Source organism: Dendropsophus ebraccatus, chromosome 13, assembly GCF_027789765.1.
Source record: "Dendropsophus ebraccatus isolate aDenEbr1 chromosome 13, aDenEbr1.pat, whole genome shotgun sequence".
In the NCBI taxonomy this organism is placed as follows: domain Eukaryota; kingdom Metazoa; phylum Chordata; class Amphibia; order Anura; family Hylidae; genus Dendropsophus; species Dendropsophus ebraccatus.
The window spans coordinates 50,815,239-50,832,098 of NC_091466.1; the positions used below are offsets into that span (position 1 = coordinate 50,815,239).

Here is a 16,860-nt window from a genome sequence, read left to right on the forward strand (position 1 = left end):
TCTATCTAGGATAATGGCTTGTTCTCTGTATGTGTCTTGTGTAATATGATGATCAACAGCTTCAGAATCTGAAGACGTCAGATTTCCTGAGCTCTTGGTACCGTCATCTGCCAAGAATAAATTATAAGAATAAACAATATAACCTTGAAAATGATATTGATATTTTATACCTTTCTAAAAATTCCAGTCAATTCAGTAGCACAAAGCAAAAGTCAATTATTAAAATGTATCTGCCATCAGGGCTGCTGTCGGATCAGTGATGAATTCCATATTTTGGGTAAAAATTTGAGTCTCCATGGCTATGAACATGCATGAAACTATAATGCGCACCACCCTCTTTCTGATCCATTAGGATTGTGTGCATTACAGTCTTCAGTCTTGCGCATGATGGTCTCATGCGTGTTCGTAGGCACTGAGACTAGAATTTTCACCTGCATCATGAAATTCACCACTGATCCAGCAGCAACCACTTTAAACTTGTTTTCTGAGAAATACCTTAAAATGTGAATACCTTAAAATGCAGTGGAGTCATTCTCACCTGCCCCAATCCCCTGCTGCTGCATTTTAGTCACCTTCCCCCAGTTCTGAGCTGCTGCTTTCTGCTGAAGAGACAAAAAGCTTTGTCCGAGCTTTTTACACGTCTCTGCTCTGATCTACATCCACGCCCCCCCCACGCCCGCCTTCCCTGAAGGCTCGTGTAAACAACGTTCCTGACTGTCACTGCTCTCTGTAATGCAAGAAAGGTTAAAGGGTAACTCCAGTTAGAGGTAAAAAAAAATGAAACTTCTGCAGAAGCATATAACAATACTTTCCTATCTATCCCAGTTTTGAAACTAGCAAAAATCAATTTATTTTGGGGGGTTTTGTTCTGTTTTGTGTTTCTGTATTTCCTGGTTGAGCAGATGTACTCAGTACTACAGGTTCCAGAATGCAATGCTTTCCCTCAGCTGTTCCATCACAGTCCCCCACCCTGCCCAATCCCCGCCCAAAGCTGTTGCAGAACATCTAGGCTGTGTTCACACATTGCAGTTTCATTGTGTTAATGAATTATTTGCAGTACTTTATCATTTCATTGTGGTCCCACCCACCCCCAGCACGCTGTATTCTCTACCTGTAACACCAATATTAGAATAAAGCAAAGAACTTTTCTGATTATTTTTTTTTTCTTTTCATCTCCACGCACATATTATGATCAAGCATCTTTTATCTTTGAAATTGATTCCCACAAAAAGGACTTTATCCGATATTATCTTACATGGGATATACTGTTTATGCCTTGTTTTTTGTGCAGGTTGGATTGGCAGTGTCGGCTCTTATCCTCTCTGCTGTTTAGCATTATCTATTTGTGTTACTGCATCATTTTTGTGCAGAAGCTGCAGTACTGCAATGACACTCCAACATGTGTGAACATAGCCCTAACTTCTCTGTAGACTTTTGCACAATCAGCGAAGCTGAAACACCTGCCTCTGGCCAGTCTGAGATGGTAAATCACACCCTGTCCCCTCTCTGCATCATCAGCCTGTGCACAATGTGAGAAAGAGGCATGGAAGATTTGTCTCCTTAGGGTGCGTTCACACCTACCGCATCCGCAGCTTATTTTTCCGCGGAAATCCGCAGGTCGGGTAGTGCAGATTTCAACCTGTGAGAAATCCGCGTATGTGTGCGTTTTGCGGTTTTTCCGCAGCAAGTTGATCGCAACTGAAATGTCCGTTTAAAATGTCTCTCATTCTAAACGGACATTTCAGTTGCGATAAACTTGCTGCAGAAAAAACGCAAAAGCACACATACGCGGATTTTTCGCAGGTTGAAATCTGCACTACCAGACCTGCGGATTTCCGTGGAAAAATAAGCTGCGGATGCGGTAGGTGTGAACGCACCCTAAAAAGGCTAAAATGCCTGTTTTAGGAGCAGATGGGCCCGGTGGGTGTAAATATTTTCACAAATGGTCTATTTGCGAATATTTCATTTGCATTGGCCCCATCTGCGCCGGAGGGGCGGAGAGGGAGCGTTGCAGACTCTGCGTGCGCCGTATTTATCATTTTTTCTGAGGAAAGATTATAGCGAAAACCAGACAGAAGCAGCCTAGTAGTACCAGGGTGGGAAGGGCCATTTTTGGGCCCTCCCCAGCCTAATAATACCAGCCTGCTACCGCCCAGTCCAGTAACACCAATTTCAACGCTCCGAGACTACTGGTACCTTGCTCGTCCTAGTACCCCTTGTGGCATTGGGTACTGGAGTAATATTGGAGGGGGGGGTAGCTTTAGCCATATATCAGACAGCTTCAAATACAAAATCTGAAAGTAAAGAATAATAAAACACAACACAATACAGAAAAGTATTTTATTTAAAAAAAGAACACCCCATACCCCTCGTTGACCATTTTATAAAAAAAAAAACAAACAAAAAAAAAAAAAACATACTGGTCATCAACGTAGTCCAACGAATCTGACGTAATCCACAGGATACCGATATCTGAAAAACAAAAGGAAAAACACAAAATAAATGCCAGTAGCAGAACACCCATCATTGTGACAGGTATTCTGTACCTTATAGCATGCAGCATTTTAGCAGATGCTGCCTACAGTGTGGCACACAAGGGGTTAGGTCAGTGCCGAATTTACCACTAGGCACCCGTGGTCCGGTGCCTAGGGCGGCACCTTGCAGGGGGGCAGCACCAGAGAGCATGGGAAAGAAAACAACTTTTTTATTTTTGGAAGTCTCCCACCTCTCTTTCTGACTTGCCATTGCCTTTGCCTTATTGCCAGTCACAGTATGGTGGTATTGATCAGGTTTGGTGTGGCAGTGTCAAATGTGACACCTGGAGCTATTACCTACCAATCTACCAATCCGGTGGTGGGGCATCTTCAAGTGTAGTGCCTAGGGCAGCAGCAGCTGCTAATACGGCCCTGGGTTACATATGCATAGTTGCCAACAGTCCCGTTTTCGCTGGGACTTTCCTGGATTTGACAGGCCAGTCCCGAAAAAGTAATGTCCTGGATTTGCCCCGGTAAGCCCCGCCCCTGTGACGTTACGCCCCGCCCCTGTGGCGGCCCCCAATGCAGCCCCCAATGCATTGAAGTCTAAGCATAGGCTTTTTGGCCGGAGGCTGTATATTCTGCCTCCAGCCACCCGAGGCCGCTCTCTCCTCCCAGCTACAGGACCTGACAGTGAGGTCACTCACTCCTGTCTCTGGGATATAAGAGCAAGATGGCCGTGTGCTGCAGGGAGCCAGGTAATAAGGTGTCCACATGAGGGGGATTATGCTGAAAGACTGGTATACAGTGTATACCAGTGACTGGTATACAGTGTATACCAGTCACAGCTCTGATTACCAGTATGATTACCAGTATACTAGCCTCTCACACCAATGTATAGTTTATAATCCCCCTCATGAGGGCACCTCATTATACCACCAGTATTATACAGTGCTGTGAGACTGCTGGTATACTGAGGAGCCCACATGAGGGAGATAATGCTGAAGGAGATAACGCTATGTACATTGGTATGAGAGGCTAGGACACTGGAAGATTGGTAATCACAGCTGTGACTGATATACAGTGTCCTAGCCTCTCACACAAATGTATATAGCTTTACCTCCTTCAGCATCATCCCCTCATGTGGGCCCCTCAGTATACCAGTAGTCTCGCAGTACTCACTGTATTATACTGGTGGTATAATGAGGGGCCCACATGAGGGGATGATGCTGAAGGATGATGAGGGGCATGATGCTAAAGTCTGCCCCAGTCACCCTCTAGTCTGTTTCAGCTACCCTAAGTAGCCCCCTGTCTGCCTCAGCTACCCCAAGTAGCCCCCAGTCTGCTTCAGCTACCCCCATCACCACCAAGTCTGCCCCAGTCTCCCCCCAGTCTGCTCCAGTCACCCCCAGTCTGCTCCAGTCACCCCCAGTCTGCCCCAGCTACCCCCAGTCTGCCCCAGCTACCCCAAGTAACCCCCAGTCACCCCCCAGTCTGCCTAAGTTACCCCCAGTCACCACCAAGTCTGCTTAAGTTACCCCCAGTCACCATCCAGTCTGCCCCAGTCTCCCCCCATTCTGCCCCAGCTACCCTCAGTCTGCCCCAGCGACCCCCAGTCTGCTCCAGTCACCCCCAGTCTGCTCCAGTCTTCCCCAGTCTACTCCAGCCACCCCCCACTGTGCCCCAGCTACCCCCAGTCACCCACAGTCTGCCCAGATACCCTCAGTCACCCACAGTCTGCCCAAGCTACCCACAATCTGCCCCAGCTACCCACAGTCTGCCCCAGCTACCATAGTCACCCTCAGTCTGCCCCACTAACCCCCCAGTCTCCACCAATCACCCCCCAGTCTGCTCCAGACACCCCCCAGTCTGCCACAGTCACCCACAGTCTGCCACATTGATGTCACAATATACCCATCCCAGTAAGAAAGGGGTTAGTTGCCCTCCTTCCTTGCTGGGATGAGTACAGTGCTGGGGGGAGAAGGGGGCCCTATTGATACTCACCACTGACGTCTTCGCTCTTTAACAGAGCCTGGCACAGTGAGATCCAAGTGTGCCAGACTCTGCCTCTTCATAAATGGTGCCCCAGCATCAGCCAATGCAGTGTTCCCGCTGCAGTCACTGATCAAAAGACGACCAGGAGAAGACCGGAGGATAAGTAAACCCCCTGTGGACCCAAATGTTACCCCCCTGGACCACAATATGGTCCACATGGGGTTAGGTTAACCCCCTGGGGACTAGACAGTGGCGCTTTTCTCCCTGAAAAGCACAACTAAAAAACACCTTGGAGGAGATTTATCAAACATGGTGTAAAGTGAAACTGTCTCAGTTGCCCCTAGCAACCAATCTGAATCTGATTGGTTGCTAGGGGCAACTGAGTCAGTTTCACTTTACACCAGTTTAATAAATCTGCCCCATATGCATAAGCTATGGCTTTTTTTTAGTGGAGCTGAAGACTTCTATTGAAATCTATGCCGGAAAAACTCCAAACCCTCATCCTGCTTTATTTTAGTAAAACAGCCACAGAGCTACAGAAACACCAGAGGGGAGAGAAGAACGCCACAAAATAACGCCATAATTGCAAGGGAAATCATGAACTTCTATTGATTTCCAGCTAACATCTGGCCGCATGGCGTTTTTATCAGCGTTTTTCTAAAAAAAAAGAGGCAATGTGAAGGAAGCCTAATAGAATATTTTTACAAGCATTCTACTGGTATTACCAAATCTCACCACTTGATGGCAGCAGAAGCTATAGGACAAACTATTAAAGTGGTAGTGCGGCGTTTCAAAATTATTCACTAAATAACCCACATTACAAAGTTATACAACTTTGTAATGTATGTTATGTAAATAAATGGCTCCCTTCCCCGTCTTCCCCCCCCCACCCATGCTAGACCCGGAAGTGTGGTGCATTATACTTACCGCATTCATGTCGACCCCCGTCGGCCATCTTGCATAACTGTGCTCAGCCAATCGCGGCTGAGCAGCTGATGATGCGGAAGAGGGGGGTTGGCATGAGGGACGGCTGGTGCGCTCTGGCCGGCCTCACGAAGATGACATCATTGTCCCAAGAGGGCGGACAGGAGTCGACACGAATCAGGTGAATATAGGGCATCACACTTCCGGGTCTAGCGTGGGAAGGTGTGTGTGTGGGGGGGGGGGGGGGAGGACATGGGGAAGGGAGCCATTCACTAACATAACACACATTACAAAGTTGTATAACTTTGTCAAGTGGGTTATTTAGTGAATAATTTTGAAACGCTACCCCTTTAAGAAGCAGAACCCATAGAAAGATATAGCACTGGGTTTACTGGGAGGAGTATGGAAGCCTGAGTAAGTTGAATGAAATCTGAAAACTGCCTAGCATATAAGTAGTCCTAGTACTCTGACTTTGTAATTGTTGGGATGCAGTGAATGATATTTTCTAACATTGTGCATACATAAGCACACGCACACATGACAGCGTCCATTCCTCCAGTCTAAAAAACAGAGGAGTGCGGGCTTCAGGGTAGGGAGGGGGATTTGGGGAATTGAATAGACGAGCATGGTGCCTGGACACCAATAAAGCCTAATACCTGTAGTTGTCTGGATACCAGGGATGCTAGTACCTGTGGTTGCCTGGATACCAGGGATGCTAGTACCTGTGGTTGCCTGGATACTATTAAGGCCCAGTACATGTGGTTGCCTAGATACCGGTTGCCTTGACACCATTGAGGCTTAGTGCCTGTGGTTGCCTGGGTACCAGTGATGCCTAGTACTTGTGGTTGCCTGGATACCAATGTAGCCTAGCACCTGTGGTTGTCTGGATACCGGCGATGGTTAGTACCTGTGGTTGCCTGGATACCAGTAATGCCAAATACCTGTGTTTGCCTGGATACCAATAATGCCTAGTACTTGTGGTTGCCTGGATACCGGTGATGCCTAGTACCTGTGGTTGCCTGGATACCGGTAATGCCTAGTACTTATGGTTGCCTGGATACCGGTGATGCCTAGTACTTGTGGTTGCCTGGATACCAATGAAGCTTTGCACCTGTGGTTGCTTGGATACCGGTGATGCTTAGTACCTGTAGTTGCCTGGATACCAGTAATGCCTAGTACCTGTGGTTGCCTGGATACCAATAATGCCTAGTACTTGTGGTTGCCTGGATACCGGTAATGCCTAGTACTTGTGGTTGCCTGGATACCAGTAATGCCTAGTTCCTGTGGTTGCCTGGATACCGGTGATGCCTAGTACCTGTGGTTGCCTGGATACCGGTGATGCCTAGTACCTGTGGTTGCCTGGATACCGGTGATGCCTAATGCTTGTGGTTGTTGGTGTGAAGGGTCCAATTTTTAGACATAACCATATGCTTAACCCCTTAGTGAGCGCCATGCTGCCTTTTCACGGCAGTCACTATTGGGCTTTATTGTGATGCATACGCCTTTTAACGGCGGATGCATTGGAATAAACTGCAGCCCCCCTGCGGCGGCATAGCGGGGGATCAGCTGTCAATGTGACAGCTGACTCCCCCCCCCCTTCAAACTACCCGGATCGGAGGATCCTCCGCTGCGGGTAGTTTAACTCGTCAATGTCGCTGTCAAATCATAACAGCGGCATCTAACGGGTTCCTGTGGGTCCCAGTCGGTCCGGTCCCCCGATGTCTCCATGGTGATCCCGGGGGCCTAATGAAGGTCCCCGGGATCACCATGGAGATGCCTCATGCTGACATGGCTGTGCTGAATGCCTGTCAACATGATGCATAATACAATACACTGTACTACAGAAGTACACTAATGTACACTAGTGTAAAATTAAAAACAAAAAGTAAAAAAAAGTGTGCACCAAACACAAAACATCCCCCCCCAAACCCCCCCCCCATAATAAAAATGCATTACATTCCCTATACATAATGAAACGTTACATACAACAGATCAAAAACAAAAATCCTATACATATTTGGTATCGCCACGTCCGTAACGACCCAATCTATAAAACAATATCAATAATTATATCGCACGACACGCTGTAAAAAAAAAAGAAGAAAAAACAGTACCAAAGCTATTCTGTATTTTATCAATCCGCTTTAGAAAATACGTCATAAAAGAGATCAAAAAGACATATATATGTAAAACTTGGTATCAGTAGAAACTACAGATCTTCCCGCAAAAAATAAGACCAAAAAGAGCGCTGTCGCGCAAAAGATAAAAACGCTATGGATCTTGCAATGTGGTGACAAAGTTTTTGTGGGTTTTTGCTAGGACGATAGTTTCTATTGCGCCAAAGTGGTAATAGTTAAAAAAAAAGTACACAAATTTGGTATCACTGTAACCATAGTGACCCAGAGAATAGGTTTATTATGGTATTAGTGACTGCCGATACAGATTTTTACGGTAGTCACTAATGGGTTCTATTCTCCTGCCATCAGCTTTTTACAGCGATGGCGTAAAATAGTGCAGCGGCACCAGTAAGGCCCACAGTCCCCTTCTCTTAGCTAACGGAGGTAGCTGAGAGGTTGCGGTAGAGTGTGAGGTCAGTCCCGGCCGGTCCCTGTAACGGGGATGCTGTTATTAACAGTATAACCGCAGCCAGCGGTAACGGGCATTGCCGTCTCAGCTGAGCGCTTTCATCTCTTCTCACCGTGAATCCACGGTGAGAGGAGATGAAAACATGTCCCGCACACCCCCCCCTACTCCCCAGGATTAACCCTAGTGACCCAGTCACTGACCTTCCCCTCCCTGGGCGGCCATGTGATTCAAGATGGCCACCGCCATCACTGTGAACAGACTCTGTTCACAGTGATAGATTCCTAAAAATGACTAAAGTCCCATTCTCTCCACCACCAAAGGTGGCAGAGATTATGGAGCAATGATGGGGGACCACCCGGAGTGGTCCCGGTACAAGCGATCAGTGGTATATACTATATACCGCTGATCGCTTGTTCAAAATGCTGACGACACTTTTTATCCCCTGTCACCAAAGTCAAGTGCCCCGGATTACCTGTAACCACCCCAGATTACTCATAACCACTCCAGTTTACCTGTAACCACCCCAGATTACCTGTAACCACCCCGGATTACTCATAACCACTCCGGATTACTCAAAACCACTCCAGTTTACATGTAACCGCTCAGATTACCTGTCACCACCTCAGATTGCCCGATACCACCCCAGATTGCTCGTCACCACCCCAGATAGCCAGTGAACACCCCCAGATTGCCCGTGACCACCCCCAGATTGCCGTCACCACCCCAGATAGCCAGTAAACACCCCCAGATTGCCCATAACCAACCCAGATAGCCAGTAAATACCCCTATATTGCCTGTAACCACCCCAGATTGCCACAGACTGCTTGTAATCACCCCAGATTGCCCGTAACCACCCTGGATTGCCACAGACTGCTGGTAACCACCCCAGATTGCCGGTAACCATCCCAGATTGCCCGTCACCACCCCAGATTGCCCGTGAGCACCCCCAGATTGCCCGTCACCACCCCAGATAGCCAGTAAACACCCCTAGATTGCCCATAACCACCCCAGATATCCAGTAAACACCCCCAAATTGCAAGTAACCAACCCAGATTGCCAGTACACACCCCTAGATTGCCCATAACCACCCCAGATAGCCAGTAAACACCCCTAGATTGCCCATAACCACCCCAGATATCCAGTAAACACCCCCAGATTGTCCGTAACCACCTCAGATAGCCAGTAAACACCCCCAAATTGCAAGTAACCAACCCAGATTGCCGGTAACCACCCCAGATTGCCCGTTACCACCCCAGAATGCCACAGACTGTCCGTAAGCACCCCAGATTGCCCATGACCACAACAGATCCGGGGTGGTGACAGGCAAATGCCCCAAGATTGCCACTTACCACCCCAGATAGCCAGTAAACACCAAAATGACACTCCTTCCCTTTTGAGCCCTGCTGTGTGCCCATACAGTGGTTTATGCCCACATATGAGGTACCGTTGTACTGAGGAGAACCTCTGTTACAAATTTTGAGGTGAGTATTCTCCCCTGTTCCTCATGAAATTGAGAAATTTCAAACTAAACTAACATATTATTGGAATAATTAAATTTTTTCACTTTTACGGTCTAGTTTTAAATACTTTCCTCTAATACCTGTGTGGTCAAAATGCTCACCACACCCCAAGATGAATTCTTTGAGGGGAGTACTTTCCAAAATGGGGTGACTTTTGGGGTGGTCTATTCTGCTGACAGTACAGGGGCACTGCAAACGCACCTGGCGCTCAGAAACTTCTTCAGCAAAATCTGAACTGGAAATGCTAATAGGCGCTCCTTCCCTTCTGAGCTTCGCTGTGTGCCCATACAGTGGTTTATGCCCACATATAGGGTACCATTGTACTCAGAAGAACCTGCGTTACAAATTTTGGAGTGCGTTTTCTCTCATGTTGCTTGTGAATATGAGATACTTTAATCTAAACAAATATATTATTGGAAATTTTGTATTTTCCTTTTTTTTTTCCGGCCTAATGGTGAATACTTTCCTCCAGCCCCTGTAGGGTCAAAATGCTCATTATACCCCTATATTAATTCTTTAAGGTGTGTAGTTTCCTAAATGGGGTCACGTATGGGGGTTTCCAGTATATAAGCCTCCTAAATCCACTAAAAAAAAGAACTGGTCCTTAAAAAAAATTAGTTTGTGAAATTTCATGAAAACTTGATATTTTACTGATACATATCTAAGCCCCGTAACACCCTAAAAAGTGAAATATGTTTACGAAATGAAGCCAGAATAAAGAGGACATATTGATAATGTGACTTCGTAATTAATTTATGTCATGTGTCTTTCTTTTTTTAGAAGTAGAGAATTTCAAAGTTCGTAAAGTAAAAAACCACACAAGACAGTGACCAAATTTTGTCACTAACACAAAGTACCATATGTGACGAAAAAACAGTTAAATGTTAAATGTTTTTTTAATTTTATTATTACCCCCAGAAATCACAAGAAAATATAATTTTTTTCAAAGGAGCAAAAAACAAGTTTCCACTGCTCCCACAATGATCCGCTCCAATCCCCAGGAGTCCAGCTCTTGGCCTCAGCAGACATATAGTAGTAGTGATGGGGTGGTGGTGTTCAGCCCTAATGACAGCCGTGTAAATATGATAGGTGCATACATTATACAGAGATAATGGACCGCGTGTAACACACCTACTGTTTGGAGCACCGACCCCTGCATTTATGGGATATACTAGAAGATCCCCCCCTTATGCTTCTGTGGGGTAATAGTAGGGTAATTTTTAATAATCCAAAAAGCACCCAATGATGGAAGAATATACATAGTAGATAGCAGCTAGATGGCTCCTTGGGCAATACAGGCAGTGCATTAATACAGATCTATTTCTCTGTTTTAATAGAGGGACAGGGGGGCATGGGTGAGAGGTAGAACCCATCACTCCCACCATCTATATATTCCCTGTCCCCCTTCTTATCAGTATACGCTCCAACATAGGGCTGGACGCAGCTGATTGTGACCGTATAGGATATAGTTGTATTGTACAGTGAGACATAGAAATGATGAATAGATTAGTCTGGTTATATCTACACTTACACCTAGCTTCTTCTTTCTTCACTTTTTTAGTGTCAACAGAATTTGAAAATATGGAACCTTAACCTCAGAATATATCCTGGAAGAAAGTATCTCTGAAAATGGTGCGAGGTAAGCCATTCATTATGTGGTCATGCTTTATGACTGTGGGTCACGTCTTGTATATTACTTGCCCATTTAGGGTAGATGGTTGGGTTTTACTTTGGTTAGGAGGAGATTGTGTGACTACATGCAGGCGTTACAATTATGTTTGGGAGGGAGTCCCTGTCACCAGTGGGGGGATGTTGGTGACAACGCAACCCCACGCACTATGTCTGGTTTGGGGTCGGTCCACACTCATGTAACTCATGCGTGGTCATGGCTTGTCCATTCAAAAAAGTGAGGATAGCCCCTGTTAGTTCAGGATATATAACCTTCCCTGCATATATAGACAGCAGGGGTCTTATAAGGGTTTCCTGTATATTCTCCCTTACTTATAAATATTGACATGTTATGGTAAAGCGTAATATTATACCACAATATGGTGGTACATTTCATCCATAGTGTATAAACTGTACATACTGTACATGAGAACAAATGGAAGGAGCATAGAGGCCGACACGGTAGATTATTTTATTCTTATGGTGCCGCAGATAACGTTATACTCACCTGAAATCGTACCATCCCCTGCATGTGTGAATGGACACTGAAACACATAAGACATTTTCCCTTACCTGTCATGTCGCCCGATAAGGTGGAGATCTAGTGCACATGTCCACTGTTCCACAATGCCAGAGCTGTATATGGCTGTAGCGCCAATTCCAGACGTTGACTACACGCAGAGGTGGTTTGCAGGAATGACTACTCTATTATACTTTGTATATGTATTAAAGGGGAACTCCAGCGGGGGAAAAAAAAATCTTTCAAATCAACTGGTGCAAGAAAGTGCCAGAGATTTGTAATTTAATTTTATTTAAAAAACCTCAAGTCTTTCAGTACTTTTAATTACATAAGCATATATATATATATATATATATATATATATATATATATATATATCACACCACATTGGTATCATACACTAACTATTCTTGACTATATGAGTGCTTGTATAGTGGTAGTTTACAGATCCTACATAGAGCTGGTATCTGACCACTGTTTATCAGTGTGTTTGCATATATTAGTGCTTGTATAGTGGTAGTGTACAGAGCTTATGTAAACATTGTATCTGACCACTCTATGGCGGTATTATTGATTATATATGTGCTAGTATAGTAGTAGTACATACATGATCACGTCATTAGGTAAATCCTAGCTATTTTATTTTTCTTGTATTGTTCCTAGTGTAATTTACAAATGAATATGAGTAGTGATAGACGGCTCCATCCTAGGTGTTGTGAGACATTGTGTATTTTCCCGCCATATGGCAGGGGTCAGGGCCGGACTGGGACTTAATATCAGCCCTGGCATGTAAAAGCACCCAAGCCCACTTACCGTACGGGGAAAGTTTTATGATAAAATGTCACTGCAGCACAGACACTACTAAGGTCCCTATATACTATATAATCATGTTAGACATACCGGGAGCTACAATTCTCAGCAGTTCCTGAAGGTCTATAGCTATCAGGGCATGCTGGAAGTTGTAGTTCACAAGTGGTGGAGTTGGGTGTTAGATTTTTTATTCATGTAAAATGAATACCCCTGAACTATGTAACACCCAACCCCATATATTGTGAACTACAACGCCTATCATGCCCTGACAGCTATAGACCTTCAGGGACTGCTGGGAGCTCTAGTTCTCTCAACAAAGTAGATAATTCGGGGGAATTCATTTTACCTTAATTAAAAAAATGTATTTTGTTGGGAAAACTACAACTACAGTTCCTGAAGGTCTATAGCTGCCAGGGTAGTTCATAATCTATGGGGTTAGGTGTTACATAGTTCTGGGGTTTTCATTTTACATGAATAAAAAATGGAACTCCCAACCCCATAGATTGGAAACTACAACTCCGAGCATGCCCTGACAGCTATAGACTAAGGGCCAGTTCACACAGAGTAAAACTGGCAAATTTTCAGCCGCGGAATCACTCCAGCCTCCGTACCATACTGGAAGTCTATGGGAGGCTCCTCTCTCCGCGTGGAAGAATGGACACGAGCCTCCTATAGACTGGCAGTATGGCACGGAGGCTGGCGGGATTCCGCAGCAGAATTTCGGCAGCCTTACAGGAACTGCTGGGAGTTATAGTTCTCCCTACAAAATACATTTTAATTTTGTAGGGAAAACTACAACTCCCAGCAGTTCCTGAAGGTTTATAGCTGTCAGGGCATGCTTGGACGTATATATATATATATATATATATATATATATATATATATATAACCCTTACATTATAGATGCTCCCCACTGTGTACTACCCCTTATAGATGCCTTCTCTGTGTATTCCACCTTATAGATGCCCCCTCTGTGTGTTCCCTCTTATAGATGACCCCCCTGTATTGTCCCCCTTATAAATGACCCCAATGTGTTGTCCCCCTTATAAATGGCCCTACTGTGTTCTCCATCCTCCTTATAGATGCCCCCCCTTTGTTGCCCCCTTTATTTTGCCCCCCTTATTGCCCCCCTTATAGATGCACCCCCCCGTGTTGTCCCCCTTATAGATGGCACCCTTATGTTGTCCCTCTTATAGATGGCCCCCCTGTGTTGTCCCCATTATAGATGGGCCCCCATCTTTTCCCTCTTATAGATGGCCCCCCTGTGTTGTCCCCCTTATAGATTGCAGTCCTTGTGTTGTCCCCCTTATAGATGGCAGTCCTTGTGTTGTCCCCCTTATAGATGGCCCCCGTGTTGTCCCCCTTATAGATGTCCTCCTTTATTGTCCCCTTTATAGATGGCCCCCCTGTGTCGTCCCCCCTTATAGATGGCCCCCCTGTGTTGTCCCCCTTGTAGATGGCCCCTCTGTTGTGCAAAGCAGATAAATAGAACAAATTCACCTAACAACTTGCTCCCCCATCGCAGTTCTCTTCTCCTCTTCTTCCCCTCCTGATACGCAGCTCCCTGGTGGTGTCATGGAGATTCCCAGCAGCGCAGGTATCAGAGAGCTCAGTGTGCAACGGGGCTGGTACTTCCGGCACAGGGAGCGTCTCTAACACGCGCTCCCTGTTCCGGAAGTCCCGGATGCCAGCGCACACTGAGCTCTCTGGTGCCCCGGGCACCCCCAGGGGGCTCAGCCGGGGGCTAGACTGCCCCCTGTGACCGCAAGCAAAACACTGCTTGTGGTCACAAGAGTGATTGTGGGGGTAGTGCGGTGGAAGGGAGGGGGGCGTGGCAGCACTGTATCACCCTGCCACCCGACAGTCAGTGTGCCGCGTGTGTGGGGCTGGGGCCTACCAGGGGGTCCGGACCGACCCACAGAGGATGTCGGCCCCTCTGCCATTTGCCAGAGATGACCTTTGACCAGTCAGGCCCTAGCAGTGATTATATTGAATATGAGCTGCTGGGATTTCATTGCCAGGCCTGCTTTTTAGTCCCAGTCCATCCCTGTTCCCAGTTCTCAATAAGTCCCGTACTCTAGGTTCCATACCTACTCTAACTTAGGGCTTATTCGGAATTAGAATAAACACAGCTACTTTCCTGCAAAAACAGCACCACTCCTATCCTCAGGTTACTTGTGGTATTACAATTCAGCTCCATTCACTTGAATAGAACTGAGCTGCTCAACCTGACCCACCTGAGGACAGAAGAGGGTCTGTTTCTCGACCAAAGCGGCCATGTTTTTCTAAGCCTGAATAACACTTTAATTGCCTTCTGACATAAGTCGCTCACCTTCAAGCACTGCACTTGTCTGGATATTCTGATATCTATCCATTGAGTTTTTAGTATAAGGAAAAGAAGTAGATTTCCAGCCCTTTCTACTGGGTGCCTTACTTAGTCTGGCCTCTCCCCTTTGACCTGTCTGGCACGGGAGACCCCACCAGGAGCATTAACTCCAGGCAGCTTAGCTCAATGGATCACTAGGGCATGCAAGTTCCCTCACCACGTCAAGGTGAAGGCACAAAGAGGGAGCCCTCCCACCCTCTATCCACAAAGCTCTACGAAGTCTTACGGAGCTTGTGCACCACCAAAATCTGGTGGTTTTGGTCCAGTCCAGTTATTATTGTCAAATCCGGTAAATAAAGTCCGGTAAAAATTTTAAGTCCACCTAGGGGACTATAACATGTATCTATTAAATTTACGAACACGGATCATTGCTATTCCATAGCCTAGAATTGATCAGTGTTCTCTGCGATCATTGCATAGATCCTGCCTGTGCAGACTCTTTGCACTGATCGCCCATCTAACTGCCGTGAGGAAGGTAAGTGACCTCCAGCAGACAGAAAAAACTATCGGAACCCCTGCATCGGGTTCCTGTGTCTGTCCCTGTCAGACAGTGACAGGAGCATGCATTTAATTTCTGCGATCGTGGCATTGAAAGGGTTAACGGCAGGTCCGTGACCGCCCATTATTAACAGTGAGGACCCAGCTACTCATAGCAGCTGGTCCTCACTCACTATGAAGCAAGCTCAGCTTCTAAACTCCCTTTATAGAGCCCCTGCAGACCATGGGGTAAATGTATGCCGTGTGCCATCTGGGCCATAACTTTCATGGCATACATTTACGTCCATTGAAAAAAAGACAAATTTGGTCAGCTCTCCTAGAACACCATTCACACTAGGCAGGTCCGCGTTGCTATGGCTGAAATTGTAAACACAAAAACACAGAAAAATGCAACAGCTCACCGCAATGGCAAGATGTAGACCCACTACAGACATGAAAATGGTTAAAAGAAGCCCCCCTCCCCCAACTGCTAAAAAAATTTCCCACAAAAATAATGAGGCTCTCGGTTACCTTTTGCAAACAGTGTAAACCACCCCACCACCTCATGCACGGGGCGGACCCTACACTGTACTATGGCCTCTCCATGGTGTATAATACGCCTATGCTCTGGGCATAGCAACGCGCTCCTGCCTAGTGTGAATGGTGTTCTAGGAGAGCTGACCAAATTTGTCTTTTTTTCTTTGTTCCAGATGGGGGGAGTGGCTGCCTCTACTTGTTTGTGCACTCCACCCATTCCACCCAGGTGGTGCAATTATTTTTGCAGGTATAAGATGGATCTTGCATGCCCAGAGCATAGGCGTATTATATGCCATGGAGAGGCCATAGTACAGTGTAGGGTCCAACCCGAGTATGAGGCTACCTTATCGGGTGATTTACACTGATTGCAAATGGTAACCAAAAGCCTCATTATTTTTGTGGGAGTCTTTTTTTTTAGCAGTTGGGAGGGGGGCTGCTTTTAACTATTTTCATGTCTGTAGTGGGTCTACATCTTGCCATTACGGTAAGCTGTTGCATTTTTCCGTGTCTACATTTATGTCCATTGTCGTTAAAGTGACTGTACCACCAGGCCCAGGCAGAAGCACTGGAGGCGGGCCAACCCACCCTTAATGGGAAGAAACCCCAGCCCCTCTATGATATGACTCCATTAGAATCAATGGAACCCTATCATAGAGGGGCTAAGGTTTCCTCCCACTAAGGGTGGGCGGCCCGCCTCCAGTGCCTGGTGGTCGGCCCGCCACGGCCTGGTGGTACAGTCACTTTAACCCCTTAGTGACCATATTTTAACGGCGGCCACTAATGGGCTTTGTTCCGATGTGTACGCCTTTTAAACGTTGGACTCAACGCAAAAAATTACCGGCTGGCGGCGGCAGCAGTGCGGAGAGTCAGCGAGGATTCTCCGCTCCGGGCAGTTTAACCCGTTAAATGCCGCTATCAAAGTATTACAGCCGCATCTAGTGGGTCCCGGACGGCGCCGCGGGC

General features: G+C 46.4%; 1 protein-coding gene across 3 annotated transcripts in view; it reads left to right on the forward strand.

Annotated features, from left to right (window-relative positions):
• The window catches only part of ACTR10 (actin related protein 10), a 464,033-nt gene that overhangs the window by 129,814 nt on the left and 317,359 nt on the right, over positions 1–16,860 (forward strand). For all 3 annotated transcript variants that reach the window (XM_069950794.1, XM_069950796.1, XM_069950795.1), the window contains one exon: positions 11,061–11,138. The gene's annotated coding sequence lies outside the window, so the exon portion shown is untranslated. The remainder of the gene's footprint in view (positions 1–11,060; positions 11,139–16,860) is intronic.